General features: G+C 47.3%; 1 pseudogene; it reads left to right on the top strand.

The window, feature by feature from the left end:
* The first annotated feature begins 1,941 nt into the window (after positions 1-1,941).
* Positions 1,942-2,855, top strand: LOC147701901 (uncharacterized; annotated as a pseudogene).
* The last annotated feature ends 7,464 nt before the right edge of the window (positions 2,856-10,319 follow it).

The raw sequence follows: 10,319 nt of genomic DNA, 5'->3' as shown, positions 1-10,319 counted from the left end.
TGCAGCACATCAAAACGGTGGGCAGAGAACTGCAATCTCATAGGAAGTAGACGAAGATTTGGCACATACAACTCACGGGCGAAGAAAACAGGTGACTTTGAGTATTCCGATGGCTTTCGAACACCACAACAACAAAGAATTAACCCCTTGTATGCTGGTGACGAACCCCAGCCGTCACGCTCCGCGGTGCTCATGTGCTGATGACGGCTGGGGTTCGTCACGGCCCCGCCCTGTTCATTTGTTTACCGCACAGCGGCGGAAACGGGCCAGCAGCGAAGGGGTTAATGAAGCAGGCTCTTGAAGAAGCAATCTCACGTTGTGACGCTGAAGAAAAAAACTTTATTTAGATTAGGTGAGCACATGGTTGGCAGGATACTGACGTCCCTCAGCAACAAAGCACAACGATAGCTTTGACATTACAATACAAAGATGGCGGGACGTGCAGGGACGCAAGCCGGGTGGCTCACAGCGCGCTCCTGCTCCCAAACGTCCTTCTACAGCCTTGAAGATCGTGATGAAGAGAAGACGTCATGGAAGGTTGAATGAGCTCCACGCGGCACGATTAGCAAGGTGAGGTGCGCGAGACACATTTGAATATTCAAAATGAAGCGTAATGGTAAACTCTTGCAAGGTAACCATGAATAATACATGAGCGACTGAAACACTGTAAAAATAAAGTATTCTCCTACCAGATGGTTTTTAATTAGTATACGAACCCAAAAGAAGCAAGCTGCAGACATAGTTTTCTTATTCTTTACTCCACACGCTTCTATTAATGTTTCATACCGGGTTGCACTGGACTGTCACAAAACGTAGCGCTCAAGAGAACCAGGAACACAGTAATAATAAAGCAGTTTAACTGAGCCACTCTCCTGTGAGACCGTATTCGTGTTGCATCCACATTCACATGCCACCAAAGACAGCTAGTCACAAAGAATTCTATGTCAGTCCACGGAGGCTCTGATTATGCCTCTCTATTCTTTACTGACAAAAACAGCAGCCAATAAAAACTTTAAACTGGCATGACCCCGGAAGGACAACCCCCTCCAACAGTCTGCACCAATCACTGTCCAGTCCACCACATAATAATCCTTGTGAACCATACGACCTCCTCTGTCTTTGCTGCTGCAGCAGCGAGCTAAGTGCTTTTTCCCTATTTCTATTTGTTGGGTTTGTAAGCAGTTACGGGGTGTTTTATTGATGTGGCGCTTGAGCGCTTTCACTTTTTATTGCCCCAATTGTGTTCGCATGTGCTTTTATTGCCGTATATGATTGCTTGACTGCGCATTCGTAGCGCGAGTAGACAGGGCGCGTTGTGCGCGACAGGGGGCGGTGGAGCAGGAGGAGGCAGATGCGAGTCGTCCGCGCACAAGGAGCAGACGAGTTCGGCCCCACACGCGATGTGCATGCGCGAGGCGCCGGCTTTCCCTTTGAATTGCCGGCTCCTCGCGGATTGCGCGCGTCAGCACTGCATCTATCCTTGACCTTGGTGAACGCTTACCGGAGCATGTCCGGATTAGAGCTCAGCTCTAGGGGAGCTTTTGTGTGATACTAGGGGCCTCCTTCCACCTTGATACTCTGGCCTCTCAGTGTGTTGAATAGTGGATTTACAGAGTGTGTGTGTCAGAGGCACCCCTGGGCTGCTCCCCCCTTCGAATTTTCCTCCACACCTTCCTGCTTGTCAGCTATGGCGTACTACGCCGAGGAGGGTGACCAGTGGGTCGAATTTAATGAGTATGAAGAGTATGAGCCAGAAGAAGAACAGTTGGAGGAGAATCTGGTTGAGGCCCTGGATACTCACGCCCAGAGGTCTGTTAATAAAGCCCTGATTAAGGCGGTAAAGCCTTTTACTAAACCCCTTCACAACTATGGCAAGAGGAAGTTTAAATCTACCCACAAGGGTGACACCTCTGCTCATGCTCGGCCCAAAAGATAGCGCAGATGGCCAAGAATGTTATGAAGGATCATGGCTCTATGGCTAATGGAACGTCTGGAGACTCTTCCACATCCCCACCGGCTACTTCGGAATCGGAGGTTGAATCGGTCGTTTCTAAGAAGAGGTCTAAAAAGGTGAAACATACAGCGTATAAGGCAGACGATAGTCAGGTACCCAGGAACCTCTTGTTTGACCCCAATAGTATAATACACCCTAGATCTACTGAGTGGGTGCCTTGTCCAGAGGTTGCCCATTATGTGACTAACAACTTGCGCCAGGGTTTTGAAAGCGGGGTGAGGACCACGTTGCGGTCGGAATGCCCCAGACCCTCCTTGACGGGTATGGTAGCGGATACCCCAGACTTGGACCCCACATGGCAGCATTCATGAGAAAGCTCGCAAAAGACCCGAAAAAAGGACTAGACAGAGCGTGGCGAGGATGCCAGGACAAGCTACTAGATGTCTCTGGACCTCTTACAAAGATCCTGGATGCGGCGGTCCAGGCTAAGGAGAAGAATGTGCCGATGGATACATCGGATGTCATGGAGTGGGCCCAACGTGCCGTGTGAGTCCTGGGTAATGCAAATGTGGCTCTGTCCATGGAGCGGAGACACTCGTTCCTCATGAGAATTGATTCCCAAATGGCGGAGATGGCCACCACAGAACCAGGTTCACTGGCTAATGGCATGCTCTTTGGGGACAAATTTGTAAAGGAGATGGGCAAGTACGTAGCCACCTTCTCCGCGTTGGACAAGGTGCAAGCAAATATAAAGAAGGTGTTCCACACCGGTGTTTTTGACAGGGCCGGCCATCAACGAGGTCAAGGGTCAGGCCGAGGTTTCAGTCAGACCTCGCGTGGAGCGGAGCAGCGAGGCAGAGGCAATCAGAGATCCAATTTCTATCCCTCCCGCAATCGGTGAGGTCGAGGCAGAGGACAGAAAGGTGCCTATCGAGGCCAACAGAGCAACTCAGGAGACAACTCCTATTCAGGTACGGGTTCTATGTGCAACAGAACACAAAGTGGGAGGCAGACTGGTTCTCTTTTTTCACAGGTGGTGAGAACTTACGTCCGATCCCTGGGTGCTACAAACAGTACAAGGTTATCGCATAGAGTTCTATGCCTCTCCCGCGCAGCGACAAGCACCCAGTCCACTGCATTTTTCCCTACCAGATCTGAGTTTCATAGACGCAGAGGTCCGTAAGGGAGCAATTGTGGAGACGGTTCCACACGCTCAGGGCTTTGTGAGCACCGTCTTCGTGGTCCCCAAAGAAGACCAGGGATATCGGCTAGTTTTAAATCTCAGGGAATTCAAAGCCTGGGTAGTGTATCAGCACTTCAAAATGGAAGGCATACACTTGCTGTGCGACATCCTGCTAGAACAACATTGGATGGTGCGTCTGGACTTAAAGGACGCTTATCTAGGGGTGCCCATTTTCCCTCTGCATCAACGGTTTCTACAATTTCAGTGGCGCAACCGATGGTTCGAGTTTTACGCCATGCCCTTTGGCCTTTCATCCGCTCCCTGGTGTTTCACCAAACTGATGAGACCGATAGTCCAGAGGTTGCGAGAAAGAGGTGTAAAACTGATTATTTATCTAGACGATATCCTGATTTTGGGTTCGTCGCCGGAGGTGGTGTCACTCCATCTGTCATGGACGATTCACCTCCTTCAGGAATTGAGTTTTCTGCTAAATTCGCAGAAGTCAATCTTGATACCTTCTCAGGTAATGGAGTTCCTGGGTTTCCAGGTCGACTCGGTGAAGTCTCAGTTACTCTTACCTCTCAAGAAGAGGGTGGCGATCAGGAAGGAATTGAGGAGAGCGCTTGCCTCTCCGACAATCTCCTTGAGGACTTTAGCGCGACTGGTAGGACTGCTAGCCTCTTCCATCCAGGCGATATTTCCGGGTCCTTTGCACTACAGAGCCCTGCAACGGTTGAAGATATTGCATCTACGCAAGGGCTTGACTTATGCCCAACAGGTTTCCCTTTCAACAGAGGCACGTACGGAGATGAACTGGTGGTTAGAGCATATGGATGCTTGGAATGGCAAGGCCATTTTTGCAGCAACCCTGGAGGTAGTGATAGAGTCGGATGCCAGCCGCTGGCGCTGGGGAGCCCGATGCGGATCAGTGGAGACGGGAGGCCGTTGGTCTCGTGAAGAACTGAGTCTCCACATCAACTGCCTGGAACTCCTGGCGGGTTCCTTCGCGGTTTGCACTTTATCTCCACAGCAGGTTTCCTGCTGCATTCTCCTTCGCATGGAAAATGTGTCCCCGGTACGGTATATAAATCGCCTCGGAGGCACAAGGTCACGTCTCCTAGCTGAGATAGCCAAGGACTTTTGGCATTATTGCCTGGCCCATCAAATATCGGTGACGGCGGAGTATATTCCGGGATCCGTCAACGTGACAGCGGATTGGAATTCTCTGTACTTGAGGGATGCCAGCAATTGGATGCTGCACCCCAGTATTGTCAGGGCGCTGGACCTCAAATGGGGTCCGTGTGTGATAGATCTGTTTGCCTCATGGCTCAACAGACAGTTGCTCCAGTTTTACAGTTGGCGTCCGAATCCCTTGGCAGTCAGCTCGGACGCCTTTCTTCAGTCATGGACGACGGGCATTCTATATGCGTTTCCGCCATTTGTCATGATCCCGAGGGTTCTGGCTCAAGTTCGGCGGCAGAAGGCGGAGATGATCTTGATCTCCCCATGTTGGAAAGCACAGGCGTGGTTTCCGGTAGCAATGAGTCTCGCATGTGCATCACCGGTGCGAATCTCATCGTTTCCAGACATTCTTACGGACCCGGTGGGCCTTCAACATCCGTTGGTCCTACAGGATCCGTTGCCTCTCATGGCATGGAGACTTTCGGGCGCCGTTGGCAAGTGCCAGGAGTTTAACAAGACACTCTCTTTTTCTTATCACAGGCATGGGCACCTTCCACTCACAAGCGTTATGAGTCAGCTTGGAGACGATGGGTTGGTTGGTGTACTGAACGACAGGGAGATCCGATGGGATCAAATATACATATGATAGTGAATTTCTTGGCAGAACTTGTTCGTTCAGGTATGGTGTATAGATCGGTGAACAACTTTAGGTCGGCTATTTTGGTGGGACATCCGCATGTGGATGGCAAGCCCGTTGGGGAACACCCCCTAGTCTGTAAAGTGGTCAGAGGGATTTGTTTAGTCAATCCCCCTCAACCCAGGTATTCAGAACATTGGGATGTTTTGGTGGTCCTACGTTTTTTATCGGCCTGGCCGACCAATGAGGGTCTGTCTCGGAAACAACTCTCAGCGAAGCTTACGCTTTTGCTCTGCTTGATTTCATGTAGGCGAGTATCGGACATTCGTGCTTTGGATTTGGCAGGTAGAGTATTTACTCCCACTGGTGTTTCATTTACAATCTCAAAACGGACTAAAACACATTCAAAATGTATTTCTTACCCTGCATTCCCTCATCACAGTAAATTATGTGTGGTCAAATGTCTAAAAGTATATGAGGATTGTACTAGGGAATTTAGGAATGATGTATTGGGTCAATTGTTGATTTCATTGCAGAGACCATTCCGCCCAGTCACCACTGCGACTCTGGCTAGATGGGTTTCCTGGTTATTGAGTCTAGCGGGTATTGATACCTCCAAATTTGGGGCTCATTCTATGAGGGGGGCTATGGCCTCTAAATCTTTTGGTGCCGGGTCTCGGCTTCAGGACATCATGACTGCGGCAGATTGGTTGTCTGATTCCACATTTAAAACGTTTTATCATAAACCTATTGTGGATGTATCCTCAATGGTGGTGGTGGAGAAACTTTCAAACTAGCATAATCAGAGCCTCCGTCTCTTACGCCCATATCCGTGCACTTGACGATTTGTTCGCATTTAGGAAGGTCATTAAAACGTACTTGTTCCTTAGTGTTTCTTAGTCTGTCTTCCTCTTTTGCCTTGGTCCTGCAGTCTGTGTGGTGTTGTGTGTTTGTTTGCCTGTTCAAAAGCGCCGGGACACCCCTTTGCTGGGGCAGCTGCGCGCTATAAAAATATGTATAACATAACATAGAATGAAAAATTGTCTAGCAGACGCGACAAAGAATTTTCACTTCTATTAAGGACACGGAGGCGAGGATTATCCCACCCAGGCTTGCAGAGATGTCTTCTTGCATTATTGTATGGATATGTGATGTATTGTACCCACCCGAAGGATTGTTATGACATGGTTGTATTTCCAAATTCTAGAATGGCCATTACGATATATATTTTCGTTTCAGGTGATCAGCACAAGCAGACTTGAGAAGAACAGCCTATGGTCTGGGACGGTGTGCAGTTGTTGAGCAGAAGTTGAATATCTTCAGAAGTGGAGGCGATAGTTGCCACGTTGGCTTCCGGTCTTGGTTTGGATTGATGGTGAAATCGCAAAGAAAGAGGAGGTCGTATGGTTCACAAGAACTATTATGTGGTGGACTGGACAGTGATTGGTGCAGACTGTTGGAGGGGGTTGTCCTTCCAGGGTCATGCCAGTTTAAAGTTTTTATTGGCTGCTGTTTTTGTCAGTAAAGAATAGAGAAGCATAATCCTCGCCTCCGTGTCCTTAATAGAATTGAAAATTCTTTGTCGCGTCTGCTAGACAATTTTTCACTGTCCATCTGAGCAACCACTGCACGCAGTATCTAGAAACCTCTTGATCAATGACAGTCAAAATGGTCTTGAAAATCAGAAAGACGTTTTGTACTGCGAACTCCAATGCAGGTTGTGAAAAACCTGAAGGTCTCATAAATATTTACTTTGTGAAAAATCTTTGAAAACACACTCCTTGTTACCTGAGCACCAGACTTAGCAATACCACGCCACACTAGTATTGTACTTGTGAATTTGCTTCACTGAGTTAAAATATAACTCACAACTTGATTCTCCTGCGTGTGTCTTTCTTTCTAGATAATCACAGTGTTGCTCGTATGTCGCACATCTTTCACCAATTGTAACAACCACACTGCTCCTGTGTGGTACATGTGAATATGTTCACAGTGTTCAGTCTAACTCATAAGTTGAACAGCCACCATTCCTTAAATGCTGTAGATACACCCAAACAGCAGACTCAAAACCGGAAGTGGTAGAGAAAAAGACAGACCATTCATACCCTAACAAAGAGACCATACCTGTGGTCTAGTCCATGGAGTAAGCTCAGGCAGGACACAGGTTGGGGCCGTCCGATAACAGGACACTGGTGGGGCTGACTTGCCTTATACTCCATACTTTTTCTTGCTTTTTTTTATCAAGTTACGCTGGTTACAAAGTTTTCTTAGGAGTCTCTGGATTTGTGTTCAGTCCTTAAGTACGCTTGGGTCTTGGTCCTTGGTCCTTGTCGCCAAAAATGTGTTGTAATTTACATAAGAAGACACTTGTAGTCAGGTTGTAGGTTTCTTGAAAAGCAGAGCACAGGATATGGCAGAGAAAGACACTCTAACCTATAGTGAGGAATACATTAACAAACTCATTCAGGCCCAGGGGGGTGGCAGTTATCTGGGTCGCACCACAACTCCCATTGACCTCACTTTAAACGATAAAATCAACAGAGTTGAAAGATTAGAGAAAAAGCTGATTCGTACCAGACTACATGGCCATGTACTCACTCAGTATCTGCAGGCAAATGTGATTCCAATCGGCCTGCAGGTAAGGAATGAACCGGCCATCTTCATAGACAACCTGAAATTCAAAGGTAACTTCAGCTTTATTAGCAACAATTGCTCCAGGCACTGGATGGTGCTTGGGGTGGAGACTGCTCTTGAAGAGGTTGAGCGCCTCATAAAGGAAATAGCAGATCTTAGCAAAGAGATTGTAGACGACAAAGCTTTGAACAACGCTAAAGAAGCGTTGGAACGTCTTGAAAAAACGTTGAAGGACTTTGACACTTTCACACAATCAACCAAACTAGATAAGCTAGCTAAAGACCTGAAATTCTACGACAAAAAAGCTGTCTACCCATACTTGGCTGAAGGCTATTATAAACAGGAGTCCCAGGGTAGGTTTTCAACCAGGAGAAGAGGGGGATACAGAAAATACACTACTTTTTCTGATTCCTCTGCCACCAGTAACTCTGAGAACGAACAAGAAAGACCAAGTACCAGCAGCAGCACATACCCTGACTACTCAAATACTTTTTTAGAAGAGGAACAATGGGGAGGATACCAAGGCAGGGGTCGTCCCTGGGGGAGACCCAGGGGACGCGGACAATCCAATTGGAATCAAGGAAGGGGTGGAGCAGGGAAGAAACAGGTCCATTTCAGGCAGGAAGCACATGGGGAAATCAGAACCCGGCAGAAACACTACAGGTGGTAGCATTCCAACCTGAAGCAAGACAAAACAGCCCAATAATCAATCTCTCTACCTATGTCCTAAAACCTGAGGAGTCTAAAATACTTGAAAAAGGCCTCTCGTTTGTACCTACTAACCTCCCTAACACGTTCAATTTAAAAACTGAATTACACCAGTTTTTCAGAAAAGTCAGACTGAAACAACATTTCAATAGAATTCCCTTCAAACCTATATTCAGTAACACCGGTCTGCGGCCACCCTCTACATTTACACCACTGGCACAGATGATGTCACATAAAATTCTGGAATTCGAACAGGTGGTAATGAGAGATGTTAACCAGATACTGTCTAAAAAGAACTATACGAAATTCAATACTAACAAACAAGAGAGACAGGCCCTACAATCACTAAAACAGAACCCTGATATTGTGATAAAACCAGCAGATAAGGGTGGGGCAATTGTCATCCAAAGTAGGGATGACTACAAATCCGAAATTATTTCACAGTTGGGGGTGGAAGGCAACTATAGGAAACTTCAGTCAGACCCGACTAAAGAAATAAGTGCTGATATTAGATCCATTACTGGCAAGGCACTAGAGGATGGCCACCTGTCCAAGCATGAGTACGACTACTTGAACAACAGCCACCCCAGACTACCAACGATCTACACGCTCCCGAAGGTGCACAAAAGGCTTGATAAACCCCCGGGACGGCCCATCGTCTCGGGCTGTGGATCAGTGTTAGAACACCTCTGCAAGTACGTTGATATATTCATAAAACCCATTGCAGAGGCAACCACGGCATATTTGAGGGATACCATGCAGGTGATACAGTTGGTGGATGAGTACCCGTTTGACCGAACTAACAACTTGCTGGTCACAATGGATGTAACCTCACTCTACACCAATATTCCTCAAGAAGCTGCCCTTGAAGTCATTAAAGAGGTTCTGGAGGAACGGCCGAGACCTTGCCAGGTCCCGACGACCTTCATTCTGGACCTTCTGGAAATTGCCATGAAGAAAAATTTCTTCTACTATGATGGTGATTACTATGTTTAAACCAAGGGTGTAGCCATGGGGGCAAGTTTTGCCCCGGATCTGGCCATCATTTTCATGAACTCATATGAGCACAAATTTGTACTTAATGAGACCAACCCCTACCATGACAACATCGTGTTATGGCGTCGATACATAGACGATGTCTTAATGATATGGCGAGGCAGTGAGGAACTCTTGAAAAACTTTCACAGCTGGCTTAATAGTAAGTCTGACGACATCCAATTTTCCCTGGACTTCAGTGAAAAGAAGATTAACTTACTTGACATTAGCATAGTAGAAGAAGAGGGACACTTACACACCACACTATATAGAAAACCGAGTGAGAGAAACACCCTGCTTCGCTACTCGAGCCACCATCCTCGCAACCTCAGGGACAACCTACCATATGGGCAGTTTTTGAGGTTGCGCCGGAATTGTAGCCGGAAGGTTGACTTTTTCAATGAATCGGCGCTACTGATTGAGCGCTTGGCCGACAGGGGTTATCCACGCAGGCTGTTAAAAAAGGCTCGGAAAAAGGCATGGTTCTGTCATAGGGAGTTTCTCTTAGAGACCAAATCCAAAGAGAATGATAACAGTAAGAGAATGACCTGTGTCACTTCCTTCAATACCAGGAGCAGTGACATTAAGAAAATCATCAATGGTCATTGGCACCTAGTGGCAGATGAAATTGGGATCCCTGACCCACCCATGCATGCGTTTAGAAAAGGGAGGAGTGTGAGGGACTATGTAGTCCAATCATTGCTGCCTAGCAAACCCATCAATACGCAAACGACTCTCTGGAACATTCCACCAGTGGTTCGACACTACAAGTGTGGCACATGTAAAGCCTGCCCCATGACTCTAGAAATCAAGCAGTGTACGCATAATAACTACACACACACCATGCGTCAACATACAAACTGCAATTCCGCTGGTGTTATATATGCGATTGCATGTCCATGTGGTTTCCTGTATGTAGGCCAGACCATACAAAAAGTTAAAACTCGTATTTTGCAGCATGTAAGTTGGATATGCTGTAAAGTACA

The sequence above is a fragment of the Lissotriton vulgaris genome, chromosome 7 (genome assembly GCF_964263255.1).
Source record: "Lissotriton vulgaris chromosome 7, aLisVul1.2, whole genome shotgun sequence".
NCBI classification, from domain to species: Eukaryota; Metazoa; Chordata; class Amphibia; order Caudata; family Salamandridae; genus Lissotriton; species Lissotriton vulgaris.
This window is presented reverse-complemented; position numbering and strand designations above follow the sequence as displayed.